The sequence below is a fragment of the Amblyomma mixtum genome, chromosome 5, assembly GCF_055824585.1.
Source record: "Amblyomma mixtum isolate Tamu chromosome 5, ASM5582458v1, whole genome shotgun sequence".
NCBI lineage: Eukaryota > Metazoa > Arthropoda > Arachnida > Ixodida > Ixodidae > Amblyomma > Amblyomma mixtum.
This window is the reverse complement of record NC_143016.1, coordinates 146,445,649-146,455,611: the sequence shown is the minus strand read 5'-3', so window position 1 is coordinate 146,455,611 and position 9,963 is coordinate 146,445,649. Positions and strand designations below refer to the sequence as shown.

At 46.8% G+C, this 9,963-nt stretch overlaps 1 pseudogene; it reads right to left on the bottom strand.

Annotated features, from left to right (window-relative positions):
• Nucleotides 1–6,086: 6,086 nt before the first annotated feature.
• LOC149344018 (uncharacterized) lies at nt 6,087–8,437 on the bottom strand (annotated as a pseudogene).
• Between the last annotated feature and the right edge of the window lie 1,526 nt (nt 8,438–9,963).

Genomic DNA, 9,963 nt, shown 5'->3' with positions numbered 1-9,963 from the left:
CATGCCGAACAGAGTTGTAAACGAAGCAAGTGTGTCTCAGCTGAATGAATTTCCCTGTGGTGTAACTATGACCTCAGCGAACATTTTCAGAAGCTTTAGCGTGCTACTTGCGTTTTAGGATGCGTCATTTAAGCAAGCACGCAGGTACTGACTAGCGCGAAACGTGACGCGCTGCAATTCTGAAACTACGCAGTTAACAAAATTTAGTTGTGCCATACATTATCTTTCAAAATGTCCAGGTTAAAGGTCTCCTCCTTAGTTTTAGTATGGCTGCGGAGTTTTCTGCTTCCCTGAACAATAGATGAAAATATCGGCTTGCGCAGTTAATACGCTTATTAATCACAGCATGACATTGACGAGGAACATGTCTTCTGAGAAAATACATCGAGAAATCCAGAAAGCAAAGTAATGAAGACATTACAGGAGTTCAAAGCTATAATGGATAAGCATTCATTAGCTGTGCGAATTTGGGCATTTGATTTTTCAAAGTGATACTTCACTGTATAGGTCAATTATACATCATCTTTTCATGTTTTTGGTTGTCTCATCATAATTTCTGTAGGAACAATGTTTGCGAAGATTGCGCACTTTTCGAATGGACGTGTTGTGCCGATGTTTCGTAAAATATTAGCGTCCGAGGCGCTTGCGAACAACGCCTGAACATTTTAATACGAATTTGCACAGAAATCTGGCGAACTCGCTTGAAATAATGGACCTCTCGCTGCAAAAAAGGCAGCCTACACAGGTTTGGAATTCATTAAAATACTTTCAAATACAGAGACGGCAGATATGACCTACGCTGCAAAAGATTAAAAAAGCTGGACAATAATCAGATTTTGTTACCTTTTGATCACATCTTGCGTCATCCTGCAGTTAAAAAAAACGACAAAAAATTCGTTGGATACCTGCAGCTTACGGGGCGCCACGCACGTTGCTTCTGGTCCCATCTGGCAGAAGAAGTGCACTCATCTGTGAACACGACTTGCGCGCAAACTCTAATCGTTGGCGCCGTTACGACTGTTAAACGTGGCTTCTGCGCAGCCACGCAGCTGCTGAGTCCTGCCACTCTCACGCTTCGTCAGTTGTACGGCAGGAGATTTTCAGATCTAGCTCGCCGCGTATTTCTTCGGCATTGATGAATGGATCTGCCACCGCAAGCGAAAATAAGGCGATCCGTCTCGTCGTTGCTCGATCTTGGCCGTCCGCTACGCTCGGCATCGTGTAACCTTCCTTACTAATCCCTGTATGCCCTTATCATTCGCCCGACACCTTTACCACTTCTTCCAGTTAGACGACATATTGTTCGTTGTGACATCCCTCCTATACTGAGCTCAACAATCCGCCGTCTCTGGCTCACTGGTACCATGGGTGCCATTTTAACCGAGTGCGAAAGCTAACACAGCAGAGAGACTTCTGCGCGGTTCTAAGTGTTAAATTCGTGCTTTCGTAAGTCAGCGGCGAGGTAGTAATCGTAGCACTCATTGTCGTCCGTTGCGAATATCGTTTCTAAAAATTTGCTGCCTCCATGACAAGTTAGCCACGCGCGCGCGGGCATTTCATCGCATCATGACGGTGCGCGCGCCGGCTCTCAAGCCTTATCTGGAACGCGCGTGGAACAAAAGAAGACACAAAACGAAAAGAGGGCCACCAGATTGCTACTGCTGCGGCGCCGCTCGGCATTTTGGCGAGCAAAAGCACGGAACACAGAAATGAGCCAAACGACATGCCTGCTGATAATATAGGCCACAGACTGGCTGTCTGGGTCCGAGATGACGCCTCTGGACGGCCTTGCAACGCAGTTTTTTGTTGCTCCGACTCCGGCAGCGTAGAGTATACCACTTTTGTCCCCGATAGTACAGGGTCGTCCACTCTTATGGTGTCTTCGACTGGTCGTTTCAGATCGCTCTAGAGCGCTCTGAGATGCAGCCGCACGTTCGGCTGGTCGAAATCAAGCGCTCTGACTACATTCGGCTGGTTCTTTCAGAGCGCCCGCCTCCAGCTCAGAGCGCTCTGAGGCGCTCCGAGAAAAAAGTCGGAGCGGCCCCGCCATGCGGCCCCGAGATGTGTTCACGTGACAGAGCCACTTCCGCCGTTTCGCGGAGACGGATGCGAAGCCAGGGAGCCAGGGTAGCCACGGCACACCACGACCGGTCTGGCGAGGCCTAACGCGTCAGTTTTTACGCATCCGTAGAAGCAAGATTAGGCGCTTTAGGTATTAGAGGCAGTTAAAACGTCCCTGCTGTGTGGCTCTGTGAGGCGAAATGTCGAAAAGAAGACGAATCATTGCGCTGGGTACGCCATCTGTGTTGCTGTCACATCTAGGGCATCACAACAGCGACTACAGCAGCAGCAGCTCGGACGAGGACGACGGCGCTGTTTACAGGGCAGTGTTTCAAGAACTCTTTAGCGTTCCTCCGTGTGTACCAAAGGTTCAGGATTACATCTGCATAGTGGTGCAACACTACTCCGGAGAAGAGGTAAGAATTTGTGTTCGTGTATGTGCCGATATGTAATGATGAATGAATAGAGCTTGCGTTATATAGCCCCCAGTGGATGGAGCCCTTAGTCCAGGGCCCCATTAGCTGCTGCAATCCGGCTTGCCCGATTGATCAGTCATATGCGGTGATGTTTTACAGTTCCGCAGGAACTTCCGACTGAGACGCCAGGCCTGCTATGACCTTATTGGCAGGTTCGAGAAATCGGACTTCTTTCCATCCGATAGACACCATGGCGGTTCTCCAGCAAAGACGCCAGAGGAGCACATTCTTTCCTTTCTCTGGTGAGCTTCGTTTTAAACACCAAAAAAGTGATACGTTTGGCGGGCACGCGCATAATGCGCGTGATTATATGTAGCACTTCTCTGAACTGCGTGTACGTGTAGTACAGGCGGTTCGTGAATAGAAAACAAGAAAATGTGCAACCTCAGTATTGCTTTCACTTCATACTTGTTTTTTATATCGTTTGTTCCAGTTGAATCTGTATTTAGGCGTGTTTACAGTTTATACGGTACGTTTGCGTTTGAACATTAATCTTTTGTAACTTGTGTAAATTTATTTCACTGATGCAGTTGAAAAGAGTACTGAGGGAAAAAAAATGCTGAAACCTGTTATTAGAACCCAGTATGTTTTTATTTGCCATACAAGGTTTGGCTCATGGGATTTAACGTCGAAAACAACTCAGGCTATGAGAGACACCGTTGTGAAGGGCTCCGGCATCGCACAGTACACGGATGCATTGCGTTTCGCCTCCATCGAAATGCGGCCGCCGCAGCCGGGTTTGAACCCGGGTATTCCGACTCAGAGGCTTAGCGCCCCTAAGCACTGAGCCACCCTGGCGGGTATTTGGCATGCGAGGACACGTTAAAAACATCTTATGCAAGACCACGTGTAAGACTGAATACCAGAAGCACGGCTTACTCCAACAGCTTTGTTGAAGTGTCTTCTTTTCTATTCTCTTGTGTGTTCATCTGATAACTGCAAGAATGTTTGATCTAAGCTGGTTTGATAAATTATAATCATTCGCGTTGCAATTTATTTCACAGGTATGCAGCCAACAAGGCATCGATGCGTGAGTGCTCTGCACTGTTCAACATGGCAGAGTCGACCCAGCTAGTGGTCATCAACAGGGTCCTGGATTTCCTGTGCCAGATAGCCCCGAATGTAATTCACTTCTCATCCGACAAGCACGCACTGGCCAAAGATTTCCTGAATGTGAGTGTTTAAATCTCTCTCAGGCTCCTCTTAAGCCTAGAACAACCGATTGACTAGTGCCATGCCCATAATTTTAGGCTTTTTTTTCAATCATAACACATCAAATTAAATGCTGCAATCATTCATGCATTGCATTTTCTAGCTTTTTACTCAAGCTTTAAAGAAAACACTTCTTTAAATGTAAAACTGTAGCCAATAGAAAATGCTCAGAAGCATGAAGTAGTGACCGTTAGGTTTTGCTTACATTTGCACACTGCCTTAAAATGGAGGTATCAGAGTAAAATGAAAAGTACCACATGCTGCTTCTATGTAGGCTGTATTCTCCCATTGCCACAAGGTTACAGCTCCATGCTTGAGATGTACATTGATCAACTCTGCAGAAGACCTACCTTTTCCCCAGTAACTGTAGCTCTCTCGTATTTTCCAGCTTGCAGGCTTTCCCAATGTCATTGGGTGCATTGACGGAACATACATCCCAATACGCTGCCCAAGCAACAAGATCAGATCAACCTACATCAATAGACATGATCAAGTCTCGATCACTATGCAAGGCATATGTGATGCAAGAGGGAGATTTCTTGATGTGTTCACCGGGCCACCAAGCAAAGTGCATGATGCTCGAGTTCTGAGGTTGTCTCCAGTGCATGAAGACTTGCCAACAGTGTGTGAAGTGAACAAATTTCACATTCTGGGTGACGCTGCCTATCCCATTAGGGAGCACTTGTTAACGCCTTACAAACACTATGGGCCAATGACAGCAGCCAAAGTTGCCTATAACCAACGCCATGCAGCAACTAGGGTCATTATTGAAAATGCCTTTGGCATGCTTAAGCAAAGGTTTCGGCAGCTCCGTTATGTAGAATTCACAACTGTGGATAAAATAACAAAGTTTGTTATATCATGCTGTGTTCTACATAACATATGTTTGGATGCAGGAGATTTTGATGTTAATGATTTGCTCACAGATGCTGAAAGAAATGAACGCAGAACTGATGCTACCCTTCACAGCAGGCTCAGCCTAGCAGAGTTAAGGGCAAGTCGACAGCCAGTGTCTGCAAATGAAAGCGCTCTTCGCAGATTGGGTGAATTGATGCGAAAGGCTTTAGCCGAGAGTTTCTAAGCTGCTTCCACACTGCAACCTTTTTTTTGTGCAAAGATTTATTGTACGCTGAAAAAAAGAAACTGAAATAGAGACTGCAACCTTTTTTTTTTGTGACAAGATTTATTGTACACTGCAAAAAAGAAATGAACGCCTTACAAACACTATGGGCCAATGACAGCAGCCAAAGTTGCCTATAACCAACGCCATGCAGCAACTAGGGTCATTTTTGAAAATGCCTTTGGCATGCTTAAGCAAAGGTTTCGGCAGCTCCGTTATGTAGAATTCACAACTGTGGATAAAATAACAAAGTTTGTTATATCATGCTGTGTTCTACATAACATATGCTTGGATGCAGGAGATTTTGATGTTAATGATTTGCTCACAGATGCTGAAAGAAATGAACGCAGAACTGATGCTACCCTTCACAGCAGGCTCAGCCTAGCAGAGTTAAGGGCAAGTCGACAGCCAGTGTCTGCAAGTGAAAGCGCTCTTCGCAGATTGGGTGAATTGATGCGAAAGGCTTTAGCCGAGAGTTTCTAAGCTGCTTCCACACTGCAACCTTTTTTTTTGTGCAAAGATTTATTGTACGCTGAAAAAAAGAAACTGAAATAGAGACTGCAACCTTTTTTTTTGTGACAAGATTTATTGTACACTGCAAAAAAGAAATGAACGCCTTACAAACACTATGGGCCAATGACAGCAGCCAAAGTTGCCTATAACCAACGCCATGCAGCAACTAGGGTCATTATTGAAAATGCCTTTGGCATGCTTAAGCAAAGGTTTCGGCAGCTCCGTTATGTAGAATTCACAACTGTGGATAAAATAACAAAGTTTGTTATATCATGCTGTGTTCTGCATAGCATATGCTTGGATGCTGGAGATTTTGATGTCAATGATTTGCTCACAGATGCTGAAAGAAATGAACGCAGAACTGATGCTACCCTTCACAGCAGGCTCAGCCTAGCAGAGTTAAGGGCAAGTCGACAGCCAGTGTCTGCAAGTGAAAGCGCTATTCGCATATTGGGTGAATTGAAGCGAAAGGCTTTAGCCGAGAGTTTCTAAGCTGCTTCCACAGAGACTGAAACCTTTTTTTTTTGTGAAATTTATTGTACGCTGCAAAAGCATTTCTTAAATAGACGTTTGGCTTTATGAAAAATGAGGTTGAAGTATTGCACATTGCAACAGCGTTTTACAAATAAAGGATGGTAAATGAAGTGTTGCGTCCTACTTTTCTGCTAGAGTGCGCAAAAGTGCCATGTGCTCTGAATGAGCTTTTAGCACCTCCCGGTGTCTTCGCTCCTTCCTTTCTTCTCTTTCTTCCTTTTTTTTTCTTTCTCACTGTTCAATTTGTCCATCTGTTCAAAGAACAGCTGCATATGTTGAATTCTCGTATTGCTTGCGCGCATCCTGCGGTCAGCCCTTTTCTTCTTTGGTTCTTCGTCGTCCCGAGACTCTGTGCACAGTTTCAATGAGCTGTCTCCCGATGATGTCAGGGGCAGGCTATCGTCGCTCATCTCCAAGCTTTGCAGAACGTCTGTGCTTGTAGACGGTCTAGGCGTTGATTTACTGTGAGATGCTTTTTGTGCCTCACCATGTCCACGCCACGCAGCACTTCCGGCTCAAGACTGTCATCCAGAGCCTTGATGGCATTGAATTCTTCCTCATACTCAATGCGGCAGCGGGAATTGCCTGACGTGTTGTTATGCTTCACTTCATTCCTCTTGCGCTTTGAAATCGTTTTGAACCGCGTTTCACACTGCACGACAGTGCGGTGTATCCCCAGAACACCGAACATGTCGCATGAAATCTGTTCAAACATTGCATGCTTGCTGCGGAATTTCTTCAGTGGACCCACTTGTCTAGCATAGCGTGCATAGTAATCCAGCAGCAACTTCGTTTGACTTTCATCCCATGCAGCTGCATTGGAGAAGAAACAAGTGAAATAAGCTTGACATCTTTGACTACAAAGTCGCATGTTTTAGTGGCTGTTGAAATGCTTTCAATGTTCGTTACACCTGGACATTTAGCTTCATGCAGACCTTTTTGTTACGTTGCAAAAGGTGAAACTGTCGAGGTTGTCCGAACAAGCAACAATTATTTTATCCATATGCTCATCCATGCTTACTATATGAACTTTTTCTCCCAAGCATATTCACCACACCAAGTCAAATGAATGAATGCGTGCTCTTTGCAGGTACGTGCATAAAAACAAGAATGCAGCCGCAGCATTAAAGCCCAACAGTGATAGACAGACAAATTTTTTAAATGCATGCAGGGTAGCCAACTTGGCTTTGTCATTTGTGTATGCACTCATTCAGCATTAACATGCATTCTGAAAAGTGAGTTGAGTATCATTTGTGAACTAAAACTAACCAATTAAGAGCACTTTTTCACTCGGCTCCTTTTCTGAGGCCACATCCACAACTTCAGGGGTTGTTCGGTATTCCTCCCCTGTGCAGAGAAAAATCAATACAACATAAAATAAAGAGCGTGATGTGCAGCGACTAGCGAGGTAGGTGCTGAATGCTACACAACTGACACGGGTAATATGAACACTGATTGAATGCATCGATTGCTAGGGCATTTGTGCTGACCACATGAAAAATCATTTCTCGCGCCAGTCTTATTTTGGTGAAGGCTTATTCCAACAGCACAAATAATTCTGTTACTCATTCCCGGGCAGACAAATTGCACCGAAGTTTTTCTGGAGATGGTAATGCAAGGGATAAACTATGCACAAATATCCTTTGTGAGCCGCTACAAAATGTGCAGAGCACGAGGGAAAGGCAAAAAAAACGTGAAGTTGAAAGCACTCTGTGTTCAGGAAAGAAAAAACAGCGCTAAATTCTACACAAACCACACAGAAAGACGGAAGCACTCGTACGTGAGCAAATGTTATTGTCCGAGAGCAGATTGTAGCTATTTCGCGCAGTTTTTTTTTTATGCGAAGCATATTACTAGAGCTACACTACAGCCCGTCGAGCGCGGCGGTGGAGCTACCATTGACCTTTAGCGTGACAACATGACGTCACAGCAGAGGAGAGATGAGCTGCCGGCTCGCGCGGTCGGCCGCGGCGGTGGAGGCTCCACATCAGAGGCGCGGCGGCTGACCACGTGACGCTACAGCAGCGGTATAAAGCTGAGCTTGCCTCGCTCTCCGGGCACTTACGAGGCGGCCAGGTGTTGGGATGCCGCCTAGAAGCAGGGCTGATTTGAACGCGAAGGGAAAGCTTCAGCGTGCCACAGAGACCGATGAAGAGCGGGATGAACGTCAACCAAGGAAAGCCATGTATTACCAAGCCTAGCCATCAATATGCTTCGCATCTGACTAGGCTTAACCTTAGCTAAGCCTCAGCAATTTTTTTACTTCTCGCGCCAGCATTCACACGTAGTACGAATGCCAATGCGTAGGATATTCGCTATATCATGCGCACTTAGGGCAGAAAGCACAATACTGCCTTCGGCATCATCGCTGGAAACTTTCACAGCCTTCCAGTAGAACTGTGGCAGGTCCGTTTTCCCCCACACCTGCCGCCATTAAGCGCACGCTGCGAAAAGGCGCCAAACCACGTTGTCCGTACTGAAGACGAACAAGGCTGGACTTACCGTCCACTGTGGCAAACATCACGACTTCGGCCGGTGAAGGGCTTTAGGGGGGTTGAGGGGTTGCCGCGGCATATCCAGAGTGGTACCACGGGACACTCATTTTTTTTTTTGTTTTCGACGCGAGCCGAGACGGAGACAGCTGAGGCAGCGATACAGGTTCAGCGGCGTGGGCGGTGCGGACTGTGTGATTGCTGTCGTTGACACCAGCGGCAGCGGCGGCGCCACTGCGGTGTGGCGGTTGCGGAAGTTACGTCCTTTTTCTGCTTCCTGCGCTTTCGCTCTGAAAACTTGCTGACTATTCGGCTTGACCGGTCTCGCTATGCGCTCGGAGCTAGAGCGGCTCTCACTTTACGAAATCCGAACCGGATAGTGGGAGCGACCAGTCGAAGACACCATTAGTTAGAACGCGCTAGCGCATGGCCGCACTCTTCAGAGTGCCACCGTGTGCGACACAGTCGCTCATCGCAGCAAAGTGGCGCAGGAGAAGGTGTACCTGGACATGGTGCTTCGCGTTATCTGCCACTTCACTTCGATGCGCAGCCGTTTCGGACGCAGTGACCCTCCGAAGAGCACGGCCGTGCGCTAGCGCATTCTAACTAAGAGTGGACGACCCTGTACATAGCTGTCAGTTGTTCCGTTTTGCTTGCCTGTTCAGGGCAGGAAACATGCGGCAGCGAATCTGTTAGAAAGGCAACAACTTCACTGCACATGTCTGTGGAAGAAACAAGACCTTATATCTGGCTATTTTTCTTCCCAAGACACTGGTTAGAAAAAAGCACAAAAATTCTTCCAACAGAAACCCCCCAGACGCGCCGCTCAACCACGTTGGACTGTTCTGATAAAAATGTCCGCTGTTCTGGTATTCTGGGAGTCAAACTTTCAGCATCACATCAGCACGTAGGTTCGCCTAACGCTGTGGTTACCCTTAAACAGTTGCTATAATTATAGTGACTGCTCTGACAGCTAGCCTGTATAGAGCACGTATCTATTGCCTAACGAAGCCGGGTCGTAGATGGCTTGAAACATCGTAGGCTTATCGTCATCGGCAAATAATGAGCACACCACTCCAATACTCTGAAAACTTCTATATTTTCTCGTGTCGAAAGCAGTTAATGTGCAATACCCTCCTTAGACCCCGCAAAGCCAGGAATACATCCGAAAGCATGGCGTGCAGATACCTCCGCAGCCTTGCAGTTGCGACGCAGGAAGTCTAGGGGCAATGGCAGGTTGAGGCACCAATCGACGGCCCGGAAAATGTTCTCTTCCATGTCGCAGAGTTCTCTCTCCGTGGTCTCCCCCGTTCGTTTAGTCGATGCGAGGTAGGAACGGTAGAATATGTGGTACTTGGGCTATTAATGCTTGACCGCAACACACAGGGCAGCTGCCCAGAGCAGCTCCATCTGGAGCTTATCCACGGCGCGCATCTGAACAGGGAAATGTAGCAGAGGCTGGAGCACGGAACAGTCAAGACACAGTCTTCATTCATTGCTCCCAGCAGAGCTTGTACACACCTACAAATTCTTCAGGCGCTCTAAATGACACAAA